The 17593-nt window shown below is 39.5% G+C and overlaps 1 long non-coding RNA gene across 1 annotated transcript in view; it reads right to left on the reverse strand.

The window, feature by feature from the left end:
* Nucleotides 1-6537, reverse strand: part of LOC147648406 (uncharacterized) — a 29619-nt gene extending 23082 nt beyond the window's left edge. Inside the window, exon 1 of the long non-coding RNA XR_015281189.1 lies at nucleotides 3117-6537. This is a non-coding gene — a long non-coding RNA (uncharacterized LOC147648406). The remainder of the gene's footprint in view (nucleotides 1-3116) is intronic.
* Nucleotides 6538-17593: the final 11056 nt, after the last annotated feature.

Here is a 17593-nt window from a genome sequence, read left to right on the forward strand (position 1 = left end):
AAGTAGTATCTGGTTTGAATAGTCTCAAAATATGGCACTGGAGTGTGCTAGAATAGAAAAAGCACTCCTGGTGAAAAAGCAACTGAGAATACATCTTAGAAGAAGGCCAGTGTTTGGAAGTGGAGTCTTGCAAAGTGTCTTGTGCCTTGCCCTTCCTCTTTTGCAGCATCAAGGGTTCAAGATCCATAGCATGGATTGGAAACCCTACTCTTTGGATCCATGTCTCCAAGTTGTTTCTGAAGTTTTGCTGGCAGGTAGGAAGAGACCATTGTGGCTCAGGATGTTATTGACCCCTGTTTAAGTCGTCACGAATGGCTTTTCTGAGCAGCCTCTTGCAGGCTTTTTAACCGCACTGTCTGTCACTCTTATTTGTCTGCTTAATGACATGTTGCTTACCATCTTCTGTACTGTGCTTGGGATTCACATCTAAAATGCCATGTAAAAGCTAGGTAGCACTAATCTACAGTGGCAGCTTGTTAAAATGTCGTGGTTTCAGTCATGCATTTGTAACCACTCTAACATAAGTGTGACAAGTGCTAATTCCAAACACCCACAATACTGAAACTGAGAACAGCTTAGCTAAAGCACTTTGAATTTTCTAAGGACATCTGAGGTCTATGGTTGCAACATCTCAGTCTGCCTTTACCTGAGTACCTCAGGCTGATTTTATCTGAAAAATGAAAATGTTACATTAAAGATTCAAGATTAAATGATGAATGCTTGTTTAAAAAGAGATTAGGGCAGAAATGCTACGTCTATGTTTGAAATCGGAAAACATTTCTTATTCTCTAGACAAAGTGAAAAAAGTTGTAGGGTAAAAATAGGTTGATCTTCCCATGTGAAAATAAATAAGCCAATATCCAAGCTATGCATTAGCACAACTTCATTTGTGAGCATCCGTTTTCATGAGATTTTCCTGATGTGTCTGCGTCACGTACATAAGTTCCTAATGTGAAGAGGAAGGCGATCTGAGGGAGGAAGAGAAAACTGTTCTTCAGATGACTTATTATCAGAATGATGTCCTTTTTTGGTTTGAGTGTGAACTTCTACACACAATAGTGCTGAAAGGTGGCCCCATCAGTGCACAGTGAAAGCAGTGACAAGTGCAGGGATTTGGAAATTTTCATTTAAAAATGAGAGAGAGAAAATGAAACTGCATCATCTTCAAATGATTTTTGTCTATGGGATTTCCACGTGGAAGATGTTAAAACAATGAAGACCCTGATGTCAAATTAGAGGAAAGTGAGGGATGTCAACCACATCCTGAGAAGTCACTGAACAAACAAGTACCTTGTGAGTACTAACCAAGAAGGTGAAAGGCCCTTGCATGACAGAAAGTAAAAGGTGCTTGGGGTGGTATGAATATATAGCTGCAGAACAGCATGGAATGGTGAGAAAAAAGAGAAGGACAAGGTGTGTGAACAGTCTGAAAACCACGAGGCAGAGTCTCAGCTATACTATCCTGGCTTTGGAGGTTAAAACATGGTTTGTGCATAACTGCTGGAAAAGAGCGCAGAGAAAGCTCTTTCACACAGCAAAAGAAGGAAGTTTATAATGGGGATGTGTGTGTTATACCATGTGGGGCAGAAAGAAGGATTCTTTTCCCATCATAAACCTCCTACACTGATATTTTTCATGTCCCAGCAAAAATATGAATATAAGAAACTTCATTAAAAGGACATTATGGTATTTTTTTATGGTATCTTTTCATGGTATCTTTTCCACTGTTTCTAGGTTATTCTATTGTGAAGTATTTTTCCAGAAACTGTTGTTCTCTGTAGATATTTAGACATAGAAAAAGGTTTTTGGGTTCCAGACCACAAGCAATTAAAAGTTGTCTTCACAGATTAACTACAAAGAAGCAGGGAGAGAGATAACAAACATTTAACCTATTTGCCAAAATTTCACATAGCCTTGAAATAGATTATTTATCTCTCTCTTTTCTTTCTATTTATCTTTTCCTCTTTTTCTTTCTTTCCTAACTCTTAACCCCTGAAAATATTCTAAAAATGGTGAGGTTTTTTAATAGAGAAAAGTATTTTTCCTTTGCTGATTTTTTTCCCCTCTGAAGTGTGTGATGCAGTTATTCTATATACTTAGAGCAACTTTCCCTGACACTCCAGCAACATCTTCCTTTTTTTTTTTCCTTTGTGTGGGACATGGTATCCTCATTGAAGTTATAAAGAGCTTATTTTCATGAATCACCAGAGATCAGCCAGACTAAGCTCTCCACGTTAAAGTTCACCCAACAGTGACATTATTCACTATAACCCAATGTTTAAATGAAATATCTCCTTATTATACAAACTAAGCACAATAATAAGTACATAAAAATGACAGATCTACCAGCATAATTTCCTTATTTTTATCATAGGATCACATAATATCTTAGGTTGGAAGGGACCTTAAAGATCATCTAGTTCCAACCCCCCTGTCATAGGTACAGACACCTTCCACCAGACCAGGTTGTTCAAAGCTTCATACAGCCTGGCCTTAAATACTTCCAGGGATGTGACATCCACAGCTTCTTTGGGCAACCTGTTCCAGTGCCTCATCACCCTTACAGTAAAGAATTTGTCCCTAATATCAAATGTAAACCTACTCACTTTTGTATGAAGCCATTCTTCCTTGTCCTTTTCAATATATGCTCCTGCAAAAAGCCCCTGTCCCCCTTTCTTGGCACTGGAAGACTACAGTTAAATCAAACTAAAGTCCTCTTTTCTCCAGATTAAACAATGACAATTGTCTCAGCCTTTCCTCATAGGAGAGGTGCTTCACCCCTCTAATCATGTTGGCAGCCTCCTCCAGACTAATTCCAAGAGATTCATGTCATTTCTTTGCTGGGGGATCCCAGAGTTGGATGCAGCACTTCAAGTGGGATCTCACCAGAGAAGAGTAGAGGGGCAGAAACTATTTATAAATGGTCAAAATACTACATTTTTCTACCACATAGCTATGCAACGATTTAAAATGGTGCAAATTTTAATAATATTCCATATTACATTGAAACAAAGCAGAAGTTTAGCCCCTTAAAAATAAAAGGAAAGTTATTTGGATTAAAAAAAATCAGTATGCAGTATAAGGCAGGAAAAGAGCATTGCAACTCTTCTGCTTACCTCACGCTTACTTTGAAATTGTGTAGCTCATGAGTAGCTCCATCTCATTTCACGTGCTTCCTAACTGTAAAGTGAATGAGAGGAAGTGTTTTTCCTTGGATGTGGTATAACAGCAGAAGTTTTCAAGTTAGGTACTGTATATCTGGAAAACCAACTTTCTGTCTTAATTTTTATGCTTTTCTCTTTAGGAAATACTTTCTTCTGGGTTAAGATTTTGTTTGGAAACTAGATATCTTAGTGCTTAAATTAGCTCTTTTAAGAGGGAAGTTATACAGTGGGTTGGCATCTTGTTCTTCTCATCTGGGAAATTTCTTATAGATCTACATGTACTGCCAAGGGCAAGAGTGAGAGGGGGAGCAATTTGAAGAAATGCACTTGCTTTTAGAGGAGCATGAAGACTCCTCCTAGGAGGCTCTGTCCAAGGTGACCAAAATCTCTCAGCAAGATTTCCAGTAGATACTTCTAAATAATTTGTAGTTCTTTGACCACAGCTGTAGTTTTGAAGTAGTTTTCCTTTTACTAGGCTTTTTTTTCCTTTCTGCCTTAATATAAACAATGTGGTACTTATTTGTATAATCCCCTGACATTTTGTTGTGCAATTAATCTGCATGTTGTTCTTAAGCTTAAACCTGTCCTATAGTGTCTCCCTTATCTTATTCTATTATTTTCAAATCTGAGAAATGGTCATTGGGTTTAGAATGCAGTGGAACATGATGATCCATGGAAACTCTCTCATGTAGCATCAGAGCAATCAAGGAGACAGATGATGGATGACTCTGTAGTTTTCAAATTGTGGGATTTTAAGTTTTATGACTTTTGCTGTGGAATCCTGCTGCTGACTGTGAGCAAATGGCTTAATCACTCTGTGTCTCCATAAAATGGTTATAATCATTCTTTGTTGCATCAATGTTATGAGGAAAATGAAGCAATGTTTCTAAGTGGTGGGTAGTGTGGCTGTAAGGTCGCTGTTATAGATGGGTGGTATGGTGATCGGCTCTCGCAAATGAGGAATGGATGTGTATTAAAAGAAGCTTTGTTGAGGTTTAAATATCTTTTGATGTATGACTCTGTTGCAGGCTGTTTTTGGACCCGTTTTTGCTCTTCATTTAATCCTCTCTTCTCCTCTCTGTGGTGTTGCCACCAGACATGTGAAGGAAGGATGTGTACCCCTGCCCCTTGCAACAGGCAGCCTGGAACGAGGGAAACTTGTCTCTGGGGCGGGGGCTTTGCATGACAACACCTCACCTCAAATCAACTTGCAAGAAGGTCTCAACCAATGGATGGTACAGAAGAGTTAACTGGCACAGGCCAAGGATATATAAGGAAAATGTTTGAATATGTACAACCATTTGTGAATATGAATTTGGGTGATGCAACACCTGGGGTATGAAAGGCAGAGCTGCCATTTTGTGCCATTCTGGTGGTCAGCCACCCTCCCAGCACTGTCCCTTTTGCTTTGTGAATTTTTTATTAGCTCTCAATAAAACTTTTATAACTCATTGCCACTTGGGGTCTGAGTCATTTATAACAGTCAGGCGGTGAAAGCTAATCCGATTGCATCCCTATTTACTGACAAAAAGTTATTTAACAGTAGTCCTTGAATTTCTATGCACGATATGCCTGTCTGTGTGCAGGAAAAGTGATACAGCTGTAAATCTATGGCCAACATGGTTTCTAAGGGAGGGAGAGGGAGGGAAGCTCTGGGGCTGCATGGAGAGAGGAGTACTAATGAGTCATGTCTAGGCAAGGATGAAATGTGTGCATCTCCCTCCTCAAACATGGATTTATTTTTATTGTTTGGGGCTTTGCAATAATCTTGATCTCTCTCCTTTTGGCACAGCTTGTACCTCTGAGTAATGCCCATCACAGACATATGATCATAAACACCAAAATTATCTTATGACTGAATCTAGCTAACTCTGAATCTTCTTACCTCCCTACTCATGTCCACCACTGGATGTAAATCAGCTTAGTGCAAGCTGGCAGCTGTCTTGCATGCACGATGGACAGCAGCAGTGGAGCAGCATAATGTTTTTCTTTTGAAGAAAATAAACTGGAACCACAATATGTAACTGAGTGTCTCTGCCTCACAGCAAGATGACCCCATACATGAGGCAACTGTTGCCAAAATACCCCTTCTCAAGGTTAGTGTGCTGATTGCATCAGATTTTTGTGAGCAGCTGTGGAAAGCCTTGAGGAAGGGTGCCCTCTTTTTTCCCTAGGGGGAATCAGGAGTACAGCCAGATTCTTATTGCTAGATATGTCCTTCTTCTGAGAGCTGAGCTGTGTAAATCATCTGCAGGTCCCCCTGGTTTTGATGGTGCTGCTGGCAGACCCAATGCTGTCTGGCTGAGCTGCAGCTGATGCTGCTGCTGGCTTTGCTTGAGCCAACTTGCCTGGCCAAACCCTTCCTCCGCATTTGCACTCAGGGTGACAGGTCTATAGGTCCCAGCTACCCCTCTCATCAGGCACCTACTCATGTCTTAGCTGCCTTCACCATTAAGGCAGCCTTTAGAAGGAACTAAAGAATATGGCAAGGGTGTGGTCTGACCAATATGTTAAAATTCTAATGTTGAGGACGCCAAATGGACCCATGGGAAAATACAGGAAGGTGAATTGCACAGAAAATACTCTTCCATGGTGTTCCTTTTCTTATGATAATGATTTGTCTACTTCAGACGAGATGGTTAAGCTGGTCCAACAGTCAAAATTCTAGTTTTCTGAAACAAGCAGAAATTCCAGACTTTCTGACAGAAAGACAAAGTAAATGTCTTTGTGTTGGGGGTCAAGCTTTTCTTTTTTTCTTTCTGTCAGGGAATTTTTCATCCCATTTGTTGCCCTGGAGATGATGAACAGACAATATTAAGAATAAAAACATGGCTGGGCATCTTCAAATTCCACTGAGATGGTCCTGGGAGAGGAAGGGGTGGGGGTATGGTTGTAGCACTCTCTTGGGTGGGAGGTGAGCTCTCTGTCTGGGGAATTTCTCTTGGGAAGTGCAGCAATACCATGAGATGTTGGGGTCTGAGACTTGGCTGAGGGTCAGGGGCTGGGCTCAGCCCTTTTTCCTCTCCGCAATCAGAGGGGCAAGCAGCCACACGTGGTGTGGGGAGCGGGTGCCTGTCGTTCCCTGGATGGGGCTGAGTTGAGGTTTGCTCCCAGGGTCTGTCTATTTCTTCTTTTCGTTTCGACCAGCTGCCCACATCAGCTGCTGCTCGACTGGACCGGTTTGCCTTCACCACTGCTGCCAGCTCCACTGAGTGATGCCAAGGTCCATTTCTGCCCAGTGGGGCCTGCCTGCCCATGTAGTTTCTTGACACTGCTCTGGGGTCTTTTGCTACACTTAGCTTGACATCCCCCCACACCTGGTCCCCACGGTTTCCTGCCACTTCACCAAGGTTTTCACTACTTTTTAGGTTGACCTCCCCCAGCTGTCCCCCCACATTGCTCTGGGGTTCCTGCTACAGTCCAGCTCATCACCCGGAGTGGCACTGAGACCGGCTGCTCCCTGCGAGGTTCACAAGGGAAGCCATCTCCGCTCGCCGGAGCCGCCATGACGGCGTGAGGGAGCCGCGGCACAGCGCCCCCTGCAGCAAGGAACTGGCACTCCTTCTCCCGAACCTCGGCCTGAAAGGGCCTCCTTCCAAAGTTTTGAGTATTCGAGGGAAGCGAGTCATATTTTTCCATTCCAGGAAGGAAGGTTTTGGTCGGTAGATTCAGAGGGAATTCAAGGATTCTTAAGGATAGGAGCTCCATTCACCAGCCCTTTGGGTGGATATTGAGAAGCATTCAAAAATGGCCATCAGTTTTAATAAGTGGCAAGAAAAGGTTTTGGTCTCTTGGTGGTATATGGAGCAGAAAATGAATCAGGAATTATCTGAACTAGAGAAAGCCATACCAGTCTTCATTCAGAAATTATCCCAAACAGTGGAGATACTCCTGAAAAATGTACATGGGTGTGATGAATACTAAACATAAAGATGTTACATTATTTTAGAGAAGATTTAGGCCTGTCCTAATTCTGATATGCAAATTCTGAGCAGGATTATAATTAGAATTAATTACACTTATTTTAAGTGGTGATAATGCACCCTTGGGAACGGTAATGTCAGAAAATTAAACCTCACTTCTTAGCTGAGCTTCATTTGCTATCCTTATTTATGCTTCTTCTCTTCAATTGAAGTACTAGAAAATAACTAATGTAGCGAGGTGTAGCCTTTGCATTTCATTGTGGCACAGGATGATCAGCTTTTACGGGATGCCATATAGAAATACCACACCAATACCATGTCAGCAACTAGAGACAGGGGAAAGGCTAAGGCTTGTAATGCCTTCTTTGCCTCAGTCTGTAATAGTTAGGGGACCCAGGCCCCCAAGTTGGAAGACAGGGATGGGGGGAAAAATAAGGACCCCACAGTCCAGGAAGAAATGGTCAGCAATCTGCTTGCCTACTAAACACACCCAAGTCCATGGGGCTGGAATAGATCAACCTGAGGGTACTAAGGGAGCTGGTGAAAGCACTCACTGAGCCATGCTCATGTGGATGTGTCTACATGGACTTCAGTAAAGTCTTTGATACAGTTTCCCACAGCACTGTCCTGGAGAAACTGGCTGCTCATGGCTTAGACCAGTGCACTCTTCACTGAGTTAAAAACCCCTGGCCCAGAGAAGGTTGGTGAATAGTGCCGCATCCTGTGCCACCAGTGGGGTTTCTTGGAGCTCAGTGTCGAGGCCAGTTCTGTTTAATTCTTTATCAACAGCCTGGATGAGTCTCCCTTCAGTCACATGACAGCAAGTCGGGTGGGAGTGTTGATCTGCTGTAGCATAGGAAGGCCCTGCAGAGGGATCTGGACTGAGTCTGAGAACAACAGTATGAGGTTCAACAAGGTAAGTCTGTGGTCCTCCACTTGAGTCACAACAGCCCCACAAAGCCCTACAGATTTAGAGCAAAGTGACTGGAAAGCTGCCCAGGGAAAAAGGACCTGGGGGTGCTGGTTGACAGCAGCTGGGCATGATCCAGCATGTGCCCAGGTGGCTGAAAAGGCCAGTGGCATGCTGGTTTGTATTATGTGGCTAGCAGGACTAGGGAAAGGAATGTCATTCTGTATTCAGCACTGGTGAGGCCACTTTGAATCCTTGTCCAGTATAGAGCCTGTCATGACAAGAAAGACATTGAGGTGGTGAAGTGTGTTCTGAGCAAAAGAACCAAGCTGGTGAAGGGTCTGGAGCACAAGTCCTATGAGGAGTGTCTGAGGAAGCTGGGATTGTTTAGTCTGGAGAAAAGGAGGTTGATAGGAGGTCTTATCACTCTCTAAAACTACCAGTAAGGAGGGTGCAGTGAGGTGGGGGCTGATCTCTACTCCCAAGTAGGAAGCAATTAGATACTGGACCCAAGATGTCCTAGGGAAGTTTTAAATTTGATACCAAGAAAAATTCCTTCACAGAAAGGGTTGCTAAGCAATAGAACAGGCTGCCCAGGTAAGTGGCTGAGTCACCATCCTGGGAGGTATGTAAAAGACCTATAGTGCTAACAGACATGGTTTAGTGGTGGACTTGGTGATGCTGGCATAATAGTTGAATATGACAATCTCAGAGGTTTTTCTAACCTGAATAATATCATGTTGTACATAATTCTATGTATTGGATATTTCTGAGCAACACAAGAAGGGTTGGGGCTTGGAGTACTGCTGAATCATCTGAAGCACCAAGAATGAATTATAATATTGAAATTATATTTACATGTTGCTGAGGACATTCTGAGAAGAGACAATTATTTATAAATAGTTGATCATACAACCATGAAAGCTAGAGACAGAAAAAGTAATAAGAATATATAGTCCACATTCCTACTGCTAGAGAATTATCTTTTTTCTTTAGCAGATTTGGCTGATTAGCCCCTCTTTTCCCAAAACCTAATAAATATTGCATTCAGATAGCATGTGAGGACTAAACCAAGATATAAAAATATACGTTTGAGATGAGTTTTTAGAACTAAATTAAGCGTTCTGATCTTACCCACCGTATACTATGGATGCTAAATGTGAGCAGAAAGCAGGGAGAACAGTGTCTGTGGAAAAGCAGGCTGCATAGATTTTTCAGTCTCACCTGAGAAAGCAGCTGGAAAATCATGAGGAGGAATTAAAATAATCCTCAGAGACAGAAGACAGCCTTGCAGGTTGCTTGTTTCTTGTTGTTCTTAGAGAAGGTCGAGGGGTGGTGTACACCACTGACCAATGATGGTGATGTGTTAGTTCACTGACCAATAGGAGTTTTACCTTTTGTGTATCAGTCTATAAAAGAAGATCTGAGGTAATAAACTTTGCTCTCCTGTTCACCTCACAAGAGTTGTGTCATGCTTCTTAGCCATTCCTAATCTAGAGCGACAATATACAAGTACACTTACAATTTATATTGTGCTGCATTGTCTCTGAATTACAGTATTCTGTAGTTCTGTAATATAGTGATTTTTATTGTAAATGGTGATTGAATTTATAATCTGGTGGATTCTTAGGTAATGGGCTATAGGTATCTGAGATGACAGCTTTCTTCAGTTAAGACTATCAGTATTCGTTGGATTTTGTTGCTGTTGTTTTGAATTTCTTAGTAGTTTAATCAGATATACACGGAGGGACAATATTCATTATGGATTATGCACAAAGCCAAGAGTGAATCTGAGTGATGCTGATATAATTGTTTTACTGGATGGAAAAGAAGCCTTAGAAGTGATGGAGACAAAAAGAACAGTCAGACGTCTAATACATTCATTCACACTTGCTGGTATTTGTTGTTAATTCCTATAAAGGACATCAGGTGTCATTTTGCTGGAGGCATAAGACCTGCCTAAGCATATTTAAATTCTGAGAATCAGATTTTAGATTTTTTTTCAGTGGCTAAAATGTGAATGATTTTGTACCTGAGGTTGTAATTTTTAATGAGTAGGAGGAACAAGAATTTTTTACATATTGCTGATGTTGCAAGAATAGTTATTTTTTAAAATTCACAATTCTATATATCCTCCATTTACACAAAAAATTATTTAATCTGGCAAAAAATAATGGCAACCATAAAATCATAGTCAAATACATAGTGATATATGAAAAAAAGCAAAATAGTAGCCTTTATCCTCCTACAAAAAATCAACTATAATAGCCATTGTGAGTAGACATTTAATACTGCAAACAGATATTTCTGGCCTAGCAGATGTTTTTGATTGCTCAGCTTTCTAGTCACCACCACTGAGGTGACATCTTGGATAGCCAAAAGATCAAAGACCTCTCACTGAAGTTTAACACCTGAAATCCAGCTTTGACAAGGCGTTGTGATGCCTTGTTCTGTCTGATCCCTCTTTCCCATCTCTCAGCCCAGGACACTCTCAGCTGTGCAAGCCATTGTAGCGTACTGGAGCCAGAGAAGTTTCTGCTGTTTACAACAGATTATCTGTTAGTCCTGTTTTATGCTGTTCTGTCTTGCATTCCCTCAGTTTTTTGTGCCCTTTAGGTGGACTCTATTAGTATTTCTATTTGCATTCAGGTGAGAGGAACTGTTGGTCTGCTATTCACAGTTTAACTTTGAGTAATGGAGTACGCATGCATGAGAACTTAAGACCCATTTAAATTGCAGTGAAAGAAAAATAATATTACGTATGAATTAAATCTTTAAGAATTTATATTACTAGTTTTCATGATTTTTTTGAGGATAAGCAGAAACAGTCCTTTGTGTAGGGCAAAAGAAATTAAATTTTGTAAGTGGAGCCTTAGAATTTTTTCTTTTAAATAACAGGGTTCTCGTACTTATCTTCCTGGTGAAGTTCATTATCTTTATCTTATAAAAGACTGAAAGAGAGCTGTTCACGTTAGATAAGAAGGCATGATAGCTTAAGCCAAAAACCTTTTTGCACTGAGAACTATGAGTAGTGTGGCAGCATTACCTACCAGTGATTCTGTCATTTCTTATAATCTTCTCCTTCCCACTAAAAGGTATAGAAATTAGTGATGGTTTTTGTGCTTTCAGAATCTAGATTTGTCTTCTGATAGGTGATATAACATCTCAGAAGTGAGAAAAAGTCACTGTTTTGGGATTTGATGGCTAGAGGACCTAGGAAAACAAGAGTATCTTCTAGAGCACACTCTCAAATCCTTTAGCAGAGAGATTTTAACAGGTCTTTACTGCTCATTCAGCATTGAATAGCATTATTTATCCACCCACCTGGATTTTTAGCACTCCATACAGTAATCAACTCCAAAGTAGACTTTGCAGAAACATTATATATGCTGAACAGTGCCTTGTGATACCACAGTAGCTGTAGAGAAGATCTTTAGAGATCTGTAAAGAAATGGGGTCTTCAAACTTGAAGGTGAGATATTGCATGTCTTTTCTCTTTATAAACTTGGCTAATTAACAGATGCACGCCCTATCTACCAAACCTGAATCAGACATACTTGGCCCGAGGAACAGTGAGGATGGTCACAAAAAATGTGCTTGCATCTATGTATCTCATTCTTTGCAGAGGACTTTCTTAAGCATAAGAAAGCATCAAACCTTGAGAATGTTGTCCAACTGAGCAGTGAACTGATTGTGGGAACATGCTTAGTACGCCTGTGATTTAAGGCAGATGGAAGACTCATCACTTTAGCATTTTTCAAGATGGCTTGTAAATTTCCTCTGGCAATCACTCAAGTGGCCGCGTCTGAAAAAATGGGCATTTATGTCACTTAAGAGATTTTAAGGAAGTCTACCAACATGGTGATAATCAGCAGGAGCGTGCTGTCATTCAGATCATGCAAACCGCCTTCCCCTGGGAAAGTCTGTTCTAAAGAGGCACATCAGAAACCTGTTGATATAAAGAGCACTGAACTTTCTTATGGTACAAATGGTTGATGGTTATTTAATCTCAGTTATACTGTGCCAGATCAACTAGGAGAGAATTTGGACTGAGAGAAAGACTGTGTTTTATGCAAGGGGGCTTTTTGCAATGACACATTGCAAGGGTTGCTATAGAAGGGTGAAGAGGACTCCTCTTTCTCACTTTCGCTGTGTTGAACATCCTACATTTTGTAGGACCAGATTTGCATAGTACAGAGGTGAAATATGTTATCACTTTTTTTTGGGGTTATCGTTGCCAGAAAGTGAGATGACTCACAAACTGCAACTATTTTTTGCAGAAGAGTCAGCTGAATATGTGAAGCTGCTCCTTCTAATCCATTTTCAGAAATTTGATAGATGGACAGTAATGCACTGGCAGGAATCTTTAGTAATTCGTATAAAGGAATAAAATCCTCTACTTTATTTGGTAATATTAGGACTTATAATGTTTTATAATAATGCTTGCAATATTTAGAGTGGCTGCCTACATACAGTATGTCCTGTATAAGTTATTTTCAATATCAAAACTGGAATTCTTGGCAAAAACTGAAATGTAAAAGTTCATGTATTTTTAAAGCAAGAAAGAACAGTTAGATCATATATTTTAATAGGCACCAAATGGGACACTGGTATTCTCAACTTTTTCTATACAGTTTATTTTGTACTTAAATATTCTTGAAGTTTAGAAGGGCAAGAAGATAAATGGTCATGAGTTGATGTTTTTCATAAAAGCAGTACAGCAATCTTTTGCTTGAAGGGATACTGCTAACTTTTAAGCCTGTCTGTAGCTGTAAATGGATGTGAATTTATGTTGACTGTAAATAAATGTTAGCAGAATAATGACCTACTGAGACAGCTTTATAATATTCAGTAAATTACTGTACATGTAAATTGTCTGATATAGCAACTAAAACAGGTGCAACACCAAATCACATCCTTAAGAAATCTCTAAATGTATTTATATTTAAATTACTAAAAGTCTACTGTTGTTTTTATTTCTTTACTATGGGAACATATTTATGTTGGTTGCACTTGTCTAATTGTCATGAAAATCTAGGAAGATAAGTTTCAAATGGAGGCATGTGGCAGAATAGAAGTTAGATATATTGCACAACGGTGTACAGAGATGACGGTGGAATTTTTTTCTTCTCTATTAAAAAACCACATTGTCTATCCCATGTGATATGATGATGCTTGCTGCAGAAAGTGTCTTACCTGCTGCAGGAACTAATCGAAGTTTCTGTTTTTGTTAATTTAAAATGAATCTAGTTTCAGTATCATTATTATATGCTAAACTATGAGTTAATACCAGCTCTCAATCCCCTACGCTCCTTCCTGTTTTAAAATCAAAGCTATTGAAGTGAGATCAGACTGTGCTTTCTGCAAACATATGTTGCTTTTGTTGGTCCCGCTATATTTAGTAGAAAACTAAAACCCTCACTTTAATTCTGGCAGTTGGTTGATTCTGATCTTACATTAGAGTGTCTGATAATTTCACTAGTGTTATCATACTTACCATATAGTGGGTGGATGAGAATTCATCCTTGTCTGTTATATATTGCTCTCGAGAAGACAAGGTGCCTAATAAATGCCTACAACAAACCTTCATTCTCAGAAGTGTTACAGTGCTCTAAATGGACAACCTATTCAATGCAGGGTATGCTCTGGAATTTATGAACGGCAAAGTAAGTTAGGATAGGAGAGACTCTGGTGCTTTTCCAGTTATGTTGATGTTTAGGTAAAATATAGATCTTTTTCCTCCACAATATAAACTGCAAACACAGCTGCATAATATACACAGTCAAATGCCAAAGACCTAATAAGATTTTGCTTTCCAGAAATATAAATAATTTAATCAGATTAATGACATTGTTCTACCTGAGGGATTCTATAATTAGTAGATTATTGAAGCAGCACACAAGTTATCTACCATTAGCACCTGGAGGAATTCCTGTTGTCTTAAAAAGTGGAATCAAATTATATGAATATTCCTGTCATGCAATCTGTAAAGATAATAAGCCTCTGGCATTTTGTAAGCTATATAAATCCATGGATTTCACATTAAATATTTAAAGCACAGGAGGTGTTATTTGTTAGAATACTGATAAAAATAGTTCAGCTATTACAGCTGCCTTTTCCATTTGGTAAATCCCTCTTTGTCTGATTTGCTTTCAATCCTTTTTGATTTGTCGGGGGTTTTTTTGGTTGTTTGGTGGGGTTTTTTTGTTGCTTCATTTTTGGGGTTTTTTGATTGGTGGTTCTTGTTTTTATTCTTTGGGCTTTTTTATTGTTACATTTTTCCAGTTCCTCTGGAGGTGTGTTTTAGACTTTGTATGATAAACACTCAAAATATTTTTTCAGACATTTTAACATTTTCATACACAGAGCGTATTCAAACCAGGGATATAAACAGATGGGAAGCAGGAAGATCTTTTTTGAACACTAAAGAAATATTGCTTGAAATACATTGAAAATTCTTCTGAATATGTTTACAAAGCAGGAGCTTATTCTTTGATGTGTGCTCCATTCTAAGAGTTTGTTTGGGATAATACTGAAGATGGAACTCATCAAGGTCAAATATACATTTATATATCATTAATGAGGGTGTTGAATAATTCTTGAATAATACAGGCCATGGGGAAAAAGGCTGGTGTCCTAATAGACTGCAAAATTTAACAGAGGATTTTAAAGATGATAAAAATATGATGGCTATTTGTCTGAAAGTGACCTCTTAACAGTTTCAGTCATCTGGCAATTTAAAGTGAAAAACTTTGTTGGTAAAAGTCTCTCTGTTTTTAATGGATTGCCACGTCAGGCTGAAGCTGCAGTCAGGATAACTGATGACCTTTGAAGTCCTTAGAATAAATTATGATTTGTGTGCAAGAGATGATAATGCAGTTAAAAAGATTTATGTAATAGTTCTTCAAAGAGCTTGAGGAATTAACACAGGGTCATAAATTAGTAGGATTTACAAGTAAGAAATTACTTTACTGGGAGAGCCCTTTTCATCCCATATGGTTTTGCCTCCAGGCACTTGCTGATGTTTAAATGAAGAGATACCTGATGAACCCTCTAGGCAGCTGTGAAATTACAGGGGCACCTATGTTGTTAACAATCCATCCAGCTTTTATAGCAGCCAGGTACTTCCCCTGTAGAGAAGTGAGCTTCTACTTGTAGGACATGTGTCATAACCTTGTCACAAAGTATTTTTAGACCTCAGGCTAAATGACAAGCTAAAAGCTACTTTTGCCCTTTTTTGCTTTATGGGTGGCCTAAGTAAATCCTTTCTAGCTGTTCTAAAGTGTATTAGCACTCCACAGGACTTGCCCTATCAACACGTAGATATTTCTTTAGTCTGCAGAAAAACCCCATATAAAGTCTTAACAGTGCTGTTCATGAGATGCTTGACACCTATGCAACCAATGCTTGATCATTTTTGATATTACCACTACTGATAGTAGATACTTTTGAGTATTTAACTAGAAAGATATAGACCTTCAAGGACAGGAAAGAAAGGGGCTTTAGTAATGGTATCTGGGCAGAATAGCTTATCTGGCAAGAAGAATTACATCCATCTCCTCAACACAGTCTCACAAAAAAAAAAAAAAATTATAGAAGGAATTGTCTTTGCCTTCTACCCTTCAACCCAGACATTTTAGCTGGAAACCTCTCCACAGTCATTTCACAACTTCCTTCACTGAGAAAATTTGTCTTTGAGTATACACTGATTTTCTAGTGAGCACAGCCACATGAAAGCCTAAAACTTTAAATGTTCTGAAGTCTGAGAATTATGTTTTGGGGTTTTTTTTAGCAGACAAGAGAAACAGCCATTATTTGAGAGGTTTGGACTGATATACCCTATCAATTGTATTTTCTAACATACTTACTTCAAAACATGTATCATTCTACTTTTTTTTTTTTTTTTTCCTTATCCCTCCTATTTAAGAATAACATTGTGTACAACCCTACCTCTCACCCTCCTGCCTAAGGAGCCACTACAGAAACTACTGTAATCTCTAAACCAAACTTAATTCACCTTTTCATGCATTTACAAACTATTTGTAAAGACAATTGAGTGAAAACCATCACCTTTTGCTTTCAAAAGCAGTCATTTACCTCACCTGAGTCAGCAGGATGTTTAATATAAATACGGAAGAGTGTGAAGACCATGACTCCTGATAATTTTGGATGCTGATAATATACGACGTGTTTCTTGCTACAAAGCCTGAAATTTTTTGTCTGCAAAAATAAAAAATGAAGGCTAATTTAAAGGAATATATGCTATTTCATTAAAACTTATTTCAAACCTGATACAGAAAGGATGAAGTTTGGGAAAATATCAGGTGTTTAATCAGGGCAAATTAGACAGCACTATTTTATCAGCGCTTCTCATTGTAATTGAATAAACTTTGGAGGCAGAGTGCAATGGGCTCTGATTATCTGTTATAGTTCATTTCTCCACCACTCAGGCTTATTTTGTTACTAGTTAGATAAGGCACTCTTTTTACATCTACAGCTTGCATGCAGGTACTGGTTTTCTTTTCCTCCAGTTTGCCAAAGATTGTGATAAGGTATTTCATGCTGTCCTCCTACTCTGATTTCTAAAAGTTCTAATTTTCATTTAAGACTTTTCAGACTTTATAAGAAAAAATGAATTAGTTATCATGCTGTGGCTATTTGTCTGTGTCTGCACACAAGGATGTATTTACACATACTCTTTTTTCCTAAATTTTGTCTGAGCAGGTATGACAGTACGATTTTTGAAAAAGGGATCAGATTGCCATCTGGCTTCATTGGAATATCCGTTTTTATAGCAGCAAGTTTGTTGATAAAACTATCCTCAAAAGTAGCTGTGTACCTGTAACTTTTCTGTGCTCCTATCTCCAGTCATCTAAGCATCCATCATTTCCTGTCAGTAGGGGATGCTCCCACTCACCCTGCCAAAGGTACAAGGATACAGCACCCCATGCATGTGTACTGAACTATGTTGATTCAGGGCTGTGGGGGCAAGCAAACTGTGATGCCACTTTCAGAAATTAGCTCATACCCCATCACTTAGCTGTGATTAAATAGTTTGCAATTTATTTGAGTCTGGACTGCTGGCTTTGGCCTGAGCTCAGGCTAGCTAGATTCCATTAGAAATTGTTAGGTGAGAGAGGGCTGATGTTTTCAGCAGCACAGTCACATGAGTGGCCATCCCATGTCCTTAGTTGCTGGGCATTAAATTGGTGTCTGTATTTTCTCTTTAGCTGTTGAATGGTTGAAGCCTGTTGTTGATTCAAGTCCCTGGCATGTGTTCCTGACCTTTGACTTGTATCTTGGCTCTGGCTCACAACCCTTGGATCATATCCTGGCTCTGGGTCTTGCCTCTTGGCAGCTTGTTTGGTTCCTGTCTTTGGCTTCAGCCTTGGCTTGTATTCTGGCCCTGGCTCCAGACCCTTGGCTGTTAGGTGAGTTCCAGAATTTCAGTGTTTATCCCTGTTCCAGACTTCGGTCTGAATTGGCTCTGCCCTTGTCTCCTGCAGTGAATGGTCTGCAAACATTTAATAAGACTGGGATTGTGTACAAGGGAAGAAAATGTAATTGTTGAGGAAACTTGTCTCTGGATGGCCATG

Source organism: Cyanistes caeruleus, chromosome Z (assembly GCF_971803275.1).
Source record: "Cyanistes caeruleus chromosome Z, bCyaCae1.hap1.1, whole genome shotgun sequence".
NCBI classification, from domain to species: Eukaryota; Metazoa; Chordata; class Aves; order Passeriformes; family Paridae; genus Cyanistes; species Cyanistes caeruleus.